This window comes from Dipodomys spectabilis, unplaced genomic scaffold (assembly GCF_019054845.1).
Source record: "Dipodomys spectabilis isolate Male_0828 unplaced genomic scaffold, ASM1905484v1 ptg000006l, whole genome shotgun sequence".
Lineage (NCBI taxonomy): Eukaryota > Metazoa > Chordata > Mammalia > Rodentia > Heteromyidae > Dipodomys > Dipodomys spectabilis.
In genome coordinates this window covers 5,319,502-5,335,260 of record NW_024870683.1, presented here as the reverse complement: position 1 = coordinate 5,335,260, position 15,759 = coordinate 5,319,502, and the positions used below count along the sequence as shown (strand labels likewise).

General features: G+C 44.3%; 1 protein-coding gene and 1 non-coding gene across 2 annotated transcripts in view; one reads left to right on the top strand and one right to left on the bottom strand.

The window, feature by feature from the left end:
• Aco1 (aconitase 1) overlaps positions 1–10,793 on the bottom strand; it is a 49,491-nt gene extending 38,698 nt beyond the window's left edge. Inside the window, exon 1 of the mRNA XM_042697610.1 lies at positions 10,690–10,793. The gene's annotated coding sequence lies outside the window, so the exon portion shown is untranslated. The remainder of the gene's footprint in view (positions 1–10,689) is intronic.
• A 4,533-nt stretch (positions 10,794–15,326) lies between these two features.
• On the top strand, positions 15,327–15,535 carry LOC122124380. The gene has a single exon (XR_006150530.1). It is a non-coding gene; the product is annotated as a U11 spliceosomal RNA (small nuclear RNA).
• The last annotated feature ends 224 nt before the right edge of the window (positions 15,536–15,759 follow it).

The following is a 15,759-nucleotide window of genomic DNA, read 5'->3' as shown; positions in this document are numbered from 1 at the left end:
GGTTGATGATCTTTACAGTCCTAAGGAAAAAAAAACAACTTGTGATTCACTCGTTTGTGCCTTTGTTCATTCATTCTTTCAATGTATACCTATATTAATTTCTAATGAATGGAGTGCCAGGAACTACTTTAGGTTCTAGGGAGATAGCAGTGAACACAGAGACAAATTCTTTGCCCTTATAGTACAATGCCTCCATTTTATGGAAGGAGCTGCACTACACAAATACATAAACATACAGACAGAATGTCAGACAGTGATTTGTGCTGTGGAAATGGAGAGCAAGAAAATTAGAATGAAGAAGCCATGAGGTTAGGATGAGGTATGATCATAAAAGAACTTACTGACATGAGCCATCTGAGAAGAGACAGCCTTGAAGGAAGTGAGGGTACAAAGCGAGGGGGATCCCATGCAAGGGCACTGAGGTAGAAGTATACTGATGTGGCCCTATGGAATGGCCTACAGAACCAAGTGAGTGAGGGCAAAAGAACACAAAACAGAGAAGGTAAGGAGACAGCAGCGGCCTAACATGTCAGACGTTGCAGGGAATGGTAAAGACAACTACAAACCCCTGCTTGTACATCTGGCCTAAAGGTCTCTAACATCCATATCTGTTGAAGTTCAATAAGAAATTAATGCATTGTGTGCCAAAACTGCAATGAAGAAATGGTTATTCCTTCCAGGTGCTAGTGGCTCACACCTCAATCCTAGCTACTCAGGAGATCTAAGGATGGAAGTTCAAAGGCAGTCTGTCAGAAAAGTCCATGACACTCTTATTTCCAAATAAAGCAGCAAAAACACCAGAAGTGGAGGTACTTGAGTTCAAGCTCACACACAAAAGTGGCTAGCCCTGAAATGTAATTTAATCTTTTATATTACTCAACTTCATCATTAAGCAACAACTCTCAGGTTGCCTTAGAGAAATGATTGTGACTTACTGAGCACATGTATACATGTATATGGTCAGAATTTGGGGGCTTGGGGTATACTACAGCATGGGGTTCCGTTGGCTCTTTTGGCTCCTGAATTCTGGGATATGTTTGAAGGGGGAGCAGGGTCATACACATCTCTCACAGATGAAGACTTAATCTAACACATCATTTAAGTTCATTGTATTAGTTGTGCCAGCATTTTGGTAACTAACATGGGGCTAATGGAAGCATAATGTGAACTGGACATTTCTAGATTCCAGAAATCAGCTGGGAAAAGCAAGCCATCACAGGGTCATGAAACATTTGGCCATAAAGCAGAGGAAGAATTGGAGGCAGGGCTCCTCAGAAAGTTCCAGACCCAGCCTGACCTCATCCTCAGTCTTTTCTTGGAGTGGAGGTCTTCTACGCTGCAGCTCCACAGAGTTACCCATGACACCTACAGAGACTGCAATCAAGTCCTATTGTACCAAAGTCCTGAAGACAGATGGACGGGCCAGCCAGCTGTATGTTTTTATGCTAAAAGTCATTCTTTTTTAAAAAAATATTTTATTGTAAAGATGCTGTACAGAGGGGTTATAGTTACATGGTTACATATAATAAGGTAATGAGTACATTTCTTGTCAAATAGTTTTACCCCCTCCTTTGTATTTTCCTACTATCCTTTATCTCCCCGACTCCTCCCTCCTAGCCAAGATTGTAACGATCATTTTCAACATAGTGTCTTGTGAGTATCATTGTTGCAATGGGCCATCCTGTGTCCTTGTTTCACCATTTTGGTATTCCCCTTCCCCTCCCCAAATTAGATAAGTGTATATATAAGATGCAGGGTACCAAAATCAAGTACAGTGACAACAGGGGATATACCACAGGGGGAAGAACATATAAAAGAAACAAAAAAAAATCACTTAGTACATTAAAAACAACAACAAAGAAAAACTTCTGTGTCCAATAGGGTTCATTTCGCTTAGCATCATATTATATGGTCAGATGTACATAGCTTTTGAGCTCTTCTGCTCATCTGATAAGATCCTAGACATATACTAGTTATTTCAAATAAGGGAACCTAGTCATTCTTTAAGAACACTGCAGCCAGGTACTGGTGGCTCATGCCTATTATCCTAGCTACTCAGGATCAGATCTGAGGATAATGGTTCAAAGTCAGCCCAGGCAGGAAAGTCCATGAGACTCTTATCTCAATTAACTACCAGAAAACTGGAAGTGGCACTGTGGCTCAAGTGGTAGAGAGCTCACCTTGAGCTGAAGAGCTCAAGGACAGTGCTCAGGCCCAGAGTTCAAGACCCACGACTGACAAAACAAAACAACAAAAAATCCACTACATCATTTCCTCAAGCTCCTGGATGCATTTTACAAATCGTAAGGAACTTTCAACTTTAGAAATCGGAAAGGATGTCACCATGAGAGGCTGGGTCTGGCCCCCAGAGGTCTCGCAGGATAATCTTTATCTCAGCATTCACCAAGCTGTAGAGGTAAACATGGTCTCACGAGGGCCTCAGACCTGCTTAGACTCAGAGATGATGACTCATGCTAATGACGTTCCCAGAGGCCCGATGGATAAACTCATGTAGCATTGATTTTCCAAAAGAATGGCAACAACCAGAAGGATGCTCCTGTTTTGTTTTTAACCAGAACATGCCTTCCCATCACAAGGATAGCAGCACATTTTCTGAGCTGGAAATCTGAAGCCAGATGCAGGTATGTTGAGGGAAGTGTAATGCAAGCTTAGGTCCATCAGCCTCTAAGGCAGCTATATGCTGCCTCCCTCTCAGTGACTCACACGGTGGCATGACTTCTACTCATGATTGCCACTTCATTGGGTTCAAGGTATGACCAGGAATGGAGCAGCACGATGTGCTGACCCAGCCAGGCTGCCTAGAGAAGAAACTGACAGGGATTCATTCATGCACTTGGTATTTGTAGATCGCCAGGATAAGAAGGGGAAAGTAAAATCCCTCCATGATGCTGTCCAGGCTGCAGCTGTGGTGGATGCAGGGCAATTAAGAAGTATCCAGAAAGAGTACGGAGTCTACTATGGGAGGGAGTGGGGGGGAAAGGCCTTTAGGGAAGATGACAGCATTTCCAGACTTCTAGAATGCATGGAGGTAGTAGGTCAATGAAAGAATATGCTGGCAGAGGAAACAATTCATGTAAAGGCACAAGAGGGATGCTATGGGAGTCACAAAGTCCTTCCCTGTGCATGAAGCCGGGGAATGTGGGAAAAGGCTAAGAGGAAAAAAAAGGAAAAAAAAAAAAAGGTCTTGGGCATGAGGGGGTCTCACTGAAAGGTTTGGACTAGCCCTGAAAACAAAACCACTCTGGCTGTGTGGTCTGACTGACTCAGGGCAAGGGCTGGTACAGAGTCACCTAGTCAGAGGGCAGGAAAGGACAGAGAGGTCTAAAATCACTCCTGTTTCTATTGGGGAAAATGTCAAGGCCAATAACGAAGATGGGAAGCGGGATGCTGGTTTCAGATACAATGCATCTGGGGGTCCCTGGAACTCAGGTGGTATGGCTTGGGAAAAACAGCATCAATGTGGACTATTATAGAGCAAGTATTCCATCGCTGCTAGAGCACTGCAACCCCCAGTGAAGCAGATGGTGACAAGACTGCATCACAGGGGTTAGTCACCTGCAGAGGTCTCCTGGATGGTACATCAATCACAAGGAAGAAGCTGTTTAGGGGGTTAAGGCTAGGCTTCCTGATGCCAGAGCCAACTCTCTCACATCTACCATGAGGCACCCAGCAGACTGTACACACAATATCACTTTATAGTCACTTTACGTACTCAGATTCAAGTTTACCAAATCGATTTTAAAAATCAAAACTCACTTTAAAATAATCTTCAAACTCAATGGTACCCACGAGCCGAGGACCAGATAGTGAACCTCAAGCTGTCTAAAATGGCCTTGATTTGGGCAACATTTGTATGATGGGATGGGTTGATGTGGACAATATAGGCATCACCAGCACTCAGGAGGTGACTGATTCCCTTTCTGAACAGTGTGGGTCAAAATAATCAACAACCTCAAATGCAAGGCTATTCCTGATCCTATTCACGATCCTGATCGTGTAAAACCATACCTACTAAACCTGTGTCTTGGCTCAGCTCTTGCATATGCAAGACTCTCAGCAGTGGTTTGCCTACTGCTATTCTTCTCAATCATATAGAAGGTCACTTCATGGACTACTTGCACAATGTGTGTTTTGCTTTGTAGTTCTACAATAATGGGCACAGACAGGCTGACAAGGATAATGAACGATTAAGTGTCCCATATTGGGGCAAGGGACCCTGGTAAATCCCATTATCCAAAGACATCATGGTACCCAGAGTTCTTAGGTCAGGAGAGAATGTGAGAAAACCACAGAGGGGTATGTGCCCAGACAGAGTCTGATAATTCAGCAGAGTGCCTGGATTAGCTCTTGACAACAAAGCTACAGTAGAACATGGGCAATCAGAGAAACAACGGGTTCAGAAAGTGACCTCATCTTTGAAGTTTCAAAGCATGAAGGGATACAAGAACTTGTTCTGAGCAAAAGACCTATCATGCCTAGCAAGATGGTTTCATGTCTTTGCATGCTCACAGCATCTAATCCCAAATTCTTTTGGTTTCTAATCTGCACTTAAAATCAAACTCTATCACTTACTTGCTGTAAGCAGAGTCCTTATAGTTTGTTAAACCTCTGTTTGTTTCTTTGCAGTTTTAAGGTAACAATGCCTATGAGTACAGTTCTAAGCCCCAATGACAAAGGCTGCTAGGATAATTAAATGGGTTAACACTTGAAGCACAGTGGATGCTGGGAGCTACATCATTCATGGTATAGCTATTGATTTACTTCATGGGGCTTGGGGGGTCGGGGAGCTCTAAATATAACCTACTTTTTTTGCTAAAGATTTTAGGATCTAGTACAGGATTCAGAAGGCCATTGCGTAGCAAGCATGAGGTCTTAAGCTCAAATCCCAGTGCCTCAAAAAAAAAGATTTAACATAATAAATAATTTAACTCAGTCATTCAATGAAAATGCCTCTGTTTAGTTTTATTTACTTTTTCAGATAGTTTTCCTGGGATGAGGCATTTTAAGGTCAGAAAAGAGTTAACAATTCAACATACATATGTGAAAAATATTTCTTAAAAAACAAAATGAAAAACAACAAAACCATCCTTAAAAAATAAAATTAGTCATGGGGCTTGAACTCAGGGCCTGGGCGCTGTCCCTGAGCTTTTTTACTGAAGGCTAGCATTCTACCACTTAGAGTCAAGTTCCAGTTCCCCTTCACTTTTTTATACAGGTACATCATGAATTTTTATTTTTATTTACTTATTTTTTTATTTTTTTTTTGTTGGTTATGGGGCTTGAAAAGCCATTTCCGGCTTTTTCTGTTTATGTGGTACTGAGGAATCGAACCCAGGGCCTCATGCATGTAAGGCAAGCACTCTACCACTGAGCCACCTTCCCAGCCCCATCATGAGTTTTAAAACAATATGCAGATAGGATAAAATGTTTTTGGCCCTAGGTAACATCTGAAAATGTTTCTTTTAGTATGATGATTTTTTTTATACTCAAATTTCCTCCCAATGATCTTGACCAATCCAAATTAATTTAGCTTGTATTTCTTATCTTCTTTGCATTATGATAGCTAAAAAACCTCGGGAGAAAAGAAGATAAGGAAAACACATTGCTTTTAAGTAAAGTTTACAATTGAATGAGGAGATGCGGATTAGCACACATTTAATTACAGTAAGATAATGGTCATAAGAAAAGTCCACAGAAAGAGCGTTACTGCTGGGATTTGAGAAAGGCTATGCAGAAGACTGAAAGACAGGTTGAGTCATTTAGAGGGAAGAGCAAATACAAAAGGAAAGAATGAGAAACAGCAAGTGTACAGGTGCTGCAGAAGCTCCAACAGACTGCCATTAGGACAGGATAATTTTAAGACTTCCTTGGTGGTGGGCAATACACTCTAGCTTCTTAACAGTCACAACCAAAAAGAATGTGTGTGTGTGTGTGAAGTTCAATAGTTGAACATGAAGAAGCCAATGCCTGGTAGAGGGAAAAAGGAGTGAGGTCAAGGAAAGGTCCAAGTGAAACCAAGATTGGACAAGTGTCAGTGTTCATCATGGTAGAGGGGGAGGATCTACAGTTTCCATTTCACTTCTTTGTACTTCTGATATTTTTCACCAAAAATTTAAAATAATGATAATAATAATGAAGGACAATTAATGATGGTCAGCGGAAGGCATTAAACCCATGCAGAACTTTCTCATGTCCCCTTGTGATTAATGGCAGAGAAGGGTCAGAAGAGACCTTGGGGGAAGTCGACAGCACTCCGTGACTACGGTACGCCTGTCTTCAGTTCCTCAGGCCTGGCTCTTCTCACTTATCTTTCTACTTCCCACTGGGGGGAAAAACCCAGCAGGGTTCTGCTTCCAGGCAGGCTGGTGATAAGTCAGCATAAAAAAAAATGGAGGCCACTGTGTCCTCAGTATGTGCAAACAACAATAGAGGCCAGTTTTGCTCATATCAAGTTTATCATTTGTTCATGCTGGGAAACACTTGTAAATAAAGGTGAAGAAAAACCTAAAAATCTATACCCCTTTCCCCCATCAAGAGAAGCCACTTAACCTTTTGGCAAATCCATAGCCTTTTTATAACACCAGTATAAAGACTGCATAATGGCCCTTTAAGAGACACTTTGATCTAATACTTCTAACCTTGGACAAGAGTTAATAAGAGTCAAACATTAATACTGTTTAATAAAAAGTTTTCACTTGAGAAGGGCCTGCTTTCAATGACAGTTTGAGTTTATATATGCTAGCACTGCAAATACTACTTCAGAAGTGTAATTTGACAATTAGTTTTAATGGGAGAGAGAGGGGTTCTGGCAGATTTTTATTACCTAAGAACCCCAGCTCCGTTTTAAAAAAGTGTAGCTTGCTAGCCTGGTGCTGGTGGCTCACACCTGTAATCTTAACTATTCAGGTGGCTGAGATCTGGGGCTTATGGTTCAAAGTCAGCCTGGGCAGGAAAGTCCATGAGACTCTTATCTCCAATTAACCACCAGAAAAAACAGAAGTCGAGCTGTGCCTCAAATTGGCAGAACACTAGCCTTTAGCCTAAGAGCTCTGGGACAGCACTCAGGCCCTGAGTTCAAGCCTCATGACTTGACAAAAAAAAAAGTATAGCTTGCTGAGATTTCAAGGATTTTTTTTGTAAAGTTGTAAAAATAATATATAAATGTTGCACACAGACACATCTAGTGTTATAAAAATAAAGCTTCCCCATTGGCTTCTACCTCTACTGCTCAGAACCTGTTTCTGGTACACACTGAGGTTTGGTGTCTGTCTTCCATACATTTAAGAGGTTACTTTAAACTCACAAACTGTGTAATTGCACATGCATACCACTCATGTATATAATACATGCATATACACACATGAATACACACTGTGTGTCTATACAATGTGTAAAATACAGATGCACAAGGATTTTTTAAGCATATCCTTTGGTGCTGGTCCTGAAATCAGGATAGCTGTTAGAGATCCTATGGGGTTTTGTGTAAGAAAATCTACACATTGAGTTACACTGCAGGTCCATCTACCTTAGGCCTGGGACTGCTCCAAAAAAGGAGTAGAGAATACAGATTTCTGTTGAGCATCAATGGCTAAGTCCTCAAAACTTGAACATGTGGCATTCCTTTAAACAACCTGCTATAAATTCTTTAATGATTAATCCCAAGTCCTTTGAAGTTCCTATTCCCAGCTATATCTATCTTGGAGATTCAGGTCCCTAGGATAAAGTCCTGAAGACTTTTTGTTCCTATGAAATGATCTTGAAACAGAGCTCCTGCTGTGATATTCTAGGACAAGGACCTGCAAACTGTGGCCTAGCTCATGCTTTTGTAAATAAAGTTTTATTGGGACACACCCATGTTTCTTTGCACATTGCCTATGACTGCTTACACACTGTATATTTGCAATAGAGATAGTATAGTTTACAAACCCTACCATTTTTCTGTTTTCCACTTTACACAGAAAATTTGCAGAGTCATATTCTATGACGTGAAAAACACCCCATATCCAATGTCTTTGGTCAGGTGAGTCTGTTTTATGTTAAAACAACAACAACAACAACAAAAACCAAGAACAACAAAAACACAAAATACCTTTGCTCTGACAGTAACAATGGTGTTCTAGTAAATGTTTAACCACTATTCTCTCCAGGGGAAAAGAGCCCAGATTTGGAGCCCTGGCTGTTCCATGGTATAAATATTCTCTTCGTAGCTTATTTCAAACTAAAATAATATGATGTCACTGATCATAGAGTTGGGAAGAGCCAGGCACAAATATGAGGCAGCGGCAGTAAAGCAGTGGTTGCTATGAACGCTTGTTATCAATGGTCCAAATCTTCTCTTTTAAGCCAAAGTCACTAGGGCCAGGAAAGATCAAGTATCTTCCCTAAGGCTTGCCAGGTTAGGAGTACTTTTCCTGTAATGAACACTTAAGAGAATCATAGTGAGTTAGTCCATAAAAAGGCTGGAGGAAACAAGACAAAGGAAGTTCTTTGTCAGGCATGTGCTCATAAACGTTCAATTTTACCATTATCTTCACAATGTGGCACTGGTATTTTTAGCACATGCTTTTGAAGTACACTTTCATTAGGGAATAGGACCATGTTTCCCATAAACATGTGGCAGGATTGTCTCATTAACCTAAACTGTTAGACTGTAATCTCCAGAAAGACAGGGACTGTTATCTTTTGTGCTCCACTTTCCTAGCATACAGTACAGAACTGGGTAGGTCATAAACAGATCAGCAACTATGTCCTGACACGATAAGCAAGTGAGGTTCTACCATCAACGTGTAGAATCTTCCACAAAGAACACAAAAGGGGCTCAGAGTTTAGGTTCCTGTCCCTGCTCCCACTAGTTCACTCTGCAGTAACATATGCATCAGGTTCTCATGCACACACTATTATAAATGATCAGCAGCAGTGTCCAAGCTGCTTTATTCCAATGACAGAATCTTTGGGGAAGAGGACAGAAGTAGAGAAGTTTTTTCCTATGATGTGTCTTTTGTCTATAATTTTGTTCAGGAACTTGTGCTGACGAAGTGAAGTCCAGTGAAGGACTCTCCCTGACATGTTGAACAACCACTTTCTGGTAGGGTTGGATGAGGACTAGACACAGCACGAGACCTCTGAAAGTGGAAAATGAAAGAACACCAAGACTGAGAAGCTTCTTGGAACAAACCCATGGCTAGTGAGCACCAGGAAAGGAGCTAAAAAAACCCTGCTCTTTCCTTCTTTTGGAAATAACCTCTCAACGACTTGGTAATCCTCACACCCTACACACTTGGCACTATCTCTCCAGAGGCCCTGCTCTCAACCCACGACTCTGCTTGCAACATCAATGCTGTAATGCTGAGACCACAAACAGGCTCAGCTTTGACAGAAGCAAAGAAACAACCAAAGCCTCATTTGAGCCACGCTGAGATTTCAGAAGGCTGACAGAGGAGCCACCATCGAATGTGGGCAGCGAGTGTTTGGTATCCCAAGTGATCAAGCTCAGTCCCATGGATCACATTTAACACTATCTCTGGTGTTGGGGTGGAGGAGGTGTTCCACTTACAGGCGAATCACCAACAAGAAGTGGGCTCAGTGGATCAAGCCTCTCAAGCATTTCCTACACTCACAACTCTGCAAGGGTGGTGCACCAGACTCCTATGTATCTACAAGGTCAAGACCACTACCATAAGAAGCCTAAGATGCTATTTGCCTTTGTTAGCTGGACACTGTGGAAGTCTCCAGGAGCTACCTGGCATGTATTATTAGACCGGAATGCATGCAGGAGCAGGTACAAAAAACTTATTTATTTATTTATTTAAAGTTTCCTTCTTTGAGACAGATAGTCCTCTGTAGCTCAAACTGTCTTGAAACTTAGCTCAGACTGACCCCACACTTGGAATCTTAACTGCTGCAGCCTTCCAAGTACTGAGATTACAGGAGAGTACCACAGCACTTAGCTCTGCACTTGTCTTCTCTAAGGTTGAGATTGAAAAAGAGTTTTCGCAAACGGGAAGCAGTACCACATTGTACTCAGTAACTTCGTTTTGGAAAACAGAGTTTACCAAAAAAAAAAACGTGCAGCGTTAAGATACAATTAGCCTGGTATTAATTTTAAGCGACTTACTACTCACACTCAAAGTTTCTCGGCTTTACTAATAGATAACTAATAACAGCTACAAATCGCAGGAACGAAGCCTCCTTCGGTCACTCGTTCTGGAGAGTGCAAAGGGGTACTGAGTCCAAAAATTAAAGAAGTTCGAGAACTCCCTTCCAGAGGGGTGGGTGGGGGGCAGGAAGGAGGTGCGCCCACCCGTCTCCTCCTCACCCCCCTCCGCCCCCCTCACCCCACAAGGACTCCCGATGTGTCCGGGCGCGGGCCGGGCCTGGGCAGGGACCCGCCGTGAGGCCCGCACCCCGCGGGGCCCGGACCCCCGCTCGCGGCCCCGCACGGCCTCCCCGCGGCGCGCACGGACCAGGCTGGGAGGAGAGCCACGGCTGGGGGGGGGGGGGTCCCCCGGCGCGACACCGGGGAGGTTACTCCCCCGGAACCAGCCCCTCGGCCTCCCCCGGGCCGCGGCGCCCCGGACGCCGCGCACAAGGCCCGGTGCGACTCCGCCGGGTCTGCGTGGCCCCCCGGCCTCCAGCTCTGGGATGTGGGTGGGACCAGTCGGTACTCACCGAGGATTGCACGGTGGGGCTTCACGACCGGGTCGGGACCGAGCAGCGGGCCGCTCTGAGAGCTCCGTCCGCTGCCTGCACGCTCCTCCTCCAGCCACCCCCGGGCCACCGGACGAGGGGCGGAGCCGGGCCGGGACTGGCGAGGGGCGGGGCCTGTGGCGAGGGGCGTGGTCCCGGCGGTGGTCAAACCCCGGCCACGGGCTGCGAGGGGGCGTGGCCTGGAAGGGGCGGAGTTCTGGCGATGGGCGGGCCTCCGCGGCAGGCGTGCCGGAGGGGCGTGGCTTCACTGAGGGACCGGGCCTCTGCGGAGTCCCTCCAGCCTTCGCCCGCGGGAGGTAGCCCGAGGTGGCTGACCGCCCAGGGACAGGAAGTGGAGGCCGGGCTTCCTTGGACTCCGTCCTTCTCTGTGAGCCCGGGGCCTGCGGCAGGGCTGGTTCTCACCCCCGCAGGGGCACAGAGTGCGAGTGCCCAGCTGGCGCTGGGCAGTGAGCCCAAGCGGAAGACAAGCTTCTTTAATTTCCTTTAAGGTGCTTGGGCCATCACCGCAGGGATCCTATTGTGGGGCTGGTGCTGGGGCGGGAGCAGGGCCGCCGGGCCCCTCACGGCCTGTCCCCTGCCTCCGCCCAGCCCAGCCCGGCTCTTTGTGCGAAGCACGCCCAGTGGGCTCTGGGATCGGGCCCAGCTTTCGCGGTTCACGTGCACACACGATGATAAATGGTCAGCGGCGGTGTCCAAGCAAATGCAAAACGTCCTGTGTGTGAAACATAAACCTGCAGGCAGACAAATGGCTGAGAAACAGGCCTGAGCAGCTGCCTTCTCTAGACCTGCGTTGGTGTTGCTTAGATTTGTGCCATGCCAGGTAAATGTGAGTTCAGAAAAGTAATTAGATTTTTTTTTTAGCTCCAAGATGAGGTTTTTTTTTTCCTGCCCAGATTATCTGGAAAGTCACCACAGTTTCCTTTTCAGTTAAATTAAATATTATTATTATTGTTGTTGTTGTTGTTATTGCCAGTATGGAGTCTTGAACTCAGGACTTAGGTGCTGTCCTTTAGCTTTTTTTTTTTTTTTGGCGCAAGGCTGGCACTCTCCACTTGAGCCACAGCTCTACTTCTGGCTTTTTGGTAGTTAATTGGAAACAAAAGTCTCCTGACTTTGCTGTCAGAGATGGATTCAAACTGTGATCCTCAGATCTCAGCCTCTTCTTTAAGTTATTGTTGTTTTCTTACGGATTTAGAACAAGAGCTGATGCCACCCAATAGCTGCCTGGGGAGTTCTTTTGCTGTATCCCGATAGAAATCAGATAGGCATGGGGGAAGCTTCTTACTATTGAAGGCCTTTGAGTTCCAGAAATTCACAAGCTGGGCTTCCAAACCCAGAGGCTTTGGCTTTTGCTTGTGAGCCTTGAGAACTAGAAGCCCATGCCCCCAAGATTTCTAAGTCCAAGGATCATGGATTCAGGAATTCAAGAATTACTGCTCTGGAAATCCAGCAGGTAGAGTTACAACTCGGTTTTGCGTGTCAGGATCTGGGCTCTTAAGCATTAGCAACCCTCTCAAACTTCTAGTAACCACAGCTTGAAGTTCTTATGTCTTCACTCCCAACTATGGTTCTATACAGCCTCCCACCTGTCTATACTGGGTCTTAACTTGCAGTTTCTGCCTTCTGGATTGAGCTCTCTGAAATCCACTGCCTCCTAATATTAGCAGGGTTTTGTGTATGGGGACCTTAGATACAGAGGTTCTTTGGAACTCTTTGCTGCCTTCTGAGCTGTGTTCTGGACTTTGGATGTTGGGGACATTTAGCTCTTGGTGAGTCTCTGGAATTTTTCAACTGCCTCCTCATAGCAAGTGACAATAGCTACAGGTAAGCAAGGTCTTTAGAGTTCACTAAGCCTGGTCTTGCCCAGACCGTAGTCTTTTTTTTAAAGCCAGTGCCAATTGCTGAAGATGTCATGACTGGAACACGGCCTTCTAAACCATCGCCACGTGTGAGCCATCATATCTAATGGGGGATATTAGTATTCTTTCTATCTGTCCCCTCCACCCATCCACTTGCTTTTCCATCTTGTATTCTACATCTTGAGTTCGGGTCTCAGGGTCTTTTCAGAAAGCAACAACAACAACAACAACAACCACAAAAATAATGAGTTGAGAGCCATATTATTATGCTCATGCAGTGTCTCATTAGTAAGTTTTTCTGTCCTGATACAAAAGATTGTGCTAGTAGACCAGCAGAGTTTGTATACTTTATGGAGTTATATCATTTATCTTCTGAGAGGAGGCCACCCAAATATGGTAATGGAGCCCAGACACCAAAATATCTCATCATTGGCTAGTAGAAGAAAGGCCTTCAGGTGAAATAGCATTTTTCCAGCATCCTCACCTGCCAGAGCTTCTGCTACTTTGAGAACAACAACAGGGAGTGTGCTTGAGTCCTGGTCAGCTGTGAGGAACACCTTCGTGTTTTTCACACTGGCTTCAGTTAGTCTGGTGTGGCCTGGGGAATGATTCTGAAATCTGGCGGTGTCATTGTGCAAACATAGAGCGTACTGACACGGACTGCGATGACTGTGATATCTCCGGGGGTAAGGTCTTGTGACAGGGTAGTTCATGAAGCCTGTTGTTGGCTGGGTTAAAATGTTGTTATATGGCACATCAGCTGGGCTTTTCAGTGTGTTGAAGAGTCCTAAGAACGAAATCCATCTGACCTTATATCATGCTTTGCCATGCATGGTACACTTCCATGCACATTGTTATTTAATAGAAAAATGATGTATGCTAGCCTTGAGCTAGAGAGCTGAGGGATAGCGCTCAGGCCCAGAGTTCAAGCCCCATGGCCAACCAAAAAAAAAAAAAAAAAAACACTGGAGACGTGACGTGCAGGTTGCACTCACTGTCCAGGGGCTGAGATCCCTACTGTAGCCAGTAATTTATTAGCACCAGGTAAACACAGCCCTTATTCTTGGAGAGATTAGAATCAGAGGAAGTAGCCAAAAGAGCCCATGACACCCATTGGCTCATATCTCTGCTACCTACTCCTCAGGTTACTGTGAACATAAAGCAGAAAAAGTCTTACTCCCCCTCCTCCAGGATGCTGGGCGTCAGGTACCATGCTATAACTCCAATCTAAGACAAAAAAAAAGGCAATTTCAGGTTTTTGATAGCCCCTTCTGGGAATCAGTCTTCCCATGGCATATTCCTCCCTTGGGCTGCTAACAGCAATTTTTGCCTTAACAGCAGTTTTGCTTTTTATTAATTGTGTCTAGCATTTTAGATAACTATTGTCATGGAAAAGGCGGACTTTTAAGCAGATGCTTCTTGCATGGTATCTGGCGGAGCAACAAAACAGGGACCCCTGACTACTTCACCCCTTTACAGCAGGAAATAGCTCCAGAAAAAGCCATCTCCACCTATACCCCCCGGCCTGGTACCCCCTATTTTTATTAAACAACAGAGTGGGGAATGTAAGCATTATGCCCTTCTGTCCTCAGTTCCACCCAGACTTGTTCTGGCCACAGAGCTGGCCCCTCCCTCTCTCTACCCAGACCCGCCTGAACTCCCATTTACCTCACTTCCTAACCCCTAGACCCTGCTGCTACCTAGATAGTGAAGGCTGCCATGTGCTCTTCTTCGGGAGAAATATGGCTCCTCTAATAAACCTTGTAATAATCTTTCTCCTGTGCCTGGCTGCCTCTGCGTGGTCCCCTGGCACGGAAGTGAAGGATCCTTTCCTTGATCCTTTCATTGGGTCCCCTTTCAAGTGTGAATTTTCAAGACCTGCAAGGAACTTCTGTATGTCTAGTATATCTTTCATATATGTTGATTTGCTGGATACTTGTAAAATACAATCTGTTGTTTTTCTCAATGTGGAGATAAATCTGCATGAATTATCCATCCAGTCTATTCAGTAGCACAAAATACAATGTCAGGTAAGTTTGTTGCTACTGTTTCTTTTTTCTTCAATAAGATCATTTGGCAACATTGACAAATGAAAGTGTAAAAAATATATATCAAGTTTGTTGATAATGTGGCTCATTTTTAGCTCTAGTTTATGAAGAGATTGCTTTGACATGTCATTTTCAATGTTTTAAACAACTCCCATTCTTTGTGGGAAGAAACAAACTATGACAGAGAAAGATACATATGTTTATTCCAGATTCATCCTTGAAAGTGCCATGGAGATTGATTAAGTGGTGCAGATGTGGTGGTGCATTCCTGCAATTCCAGAACTCAGTAGGTAGAGGCAGGAGGACTGGGAGTTGGAGGCCAGGCTGGCCTATACAGGAAGATCCTTCTCAAAAACAAAACAAAACAAGAACCCAAATAACAACAAAAGAGTCCACAAGATCATGGTCAGCTGCTGCCCTCTATTGATGGCCTGTGAGTATGCAGTTAAACACATTGTCAAAATGAAAAGCTGAGAATTTGAGTATGGCTTTGGCATTAAGAGAGTTACTTTGTCCCACCAGCAGTGATCCTCAGTAGACACTGTTGGAAATGAACTATACAATTTGGGGGGAGAAGGGTCGGGAGGGAAAAACTGGGTGGGGGTGACACTGTTCAAAACCAAATGTACTCAATCCCTGACTTATGTAACTGTAACCCCTCTGTATATCACTTATACAGCAAAAATTTTTTAAAAAAGGCAACTCCTTTGTACAACTAAAACATAAAAAGAAAAAAAGAATTTAAAAATAGAGCAAATGCTAAGAAACATTAATGGATTAAGAAGTCCTCCCTCAGAGTGGCAACTTGATTGCTCTGTGTGCAGAATTCACATCAAGAGATTTTGCAGGCGTAAGTTTTTGGTACCTGGGTAGCTAGTGATCGTTGGTCCTGGTGTCCTAAAAATGTCCTCCCTCAGTTCCTTAATGTCACAGTTACTGAAGTCTCTGGAAGGTAGAGAGCACAACTTACCTTTTTGGTCCTGGCTTTGCTAGGAGCTTGGCATGATGAGTAACCCCCCCCCCCAAACAAAAACAAAAACAAAAAAACCTTGTGGATGGGGATGGGAGGGAAAAACAGAGAAAGCAAGAAAAGGGGTGACATTGTCCAAAAGTAAATGAACTCT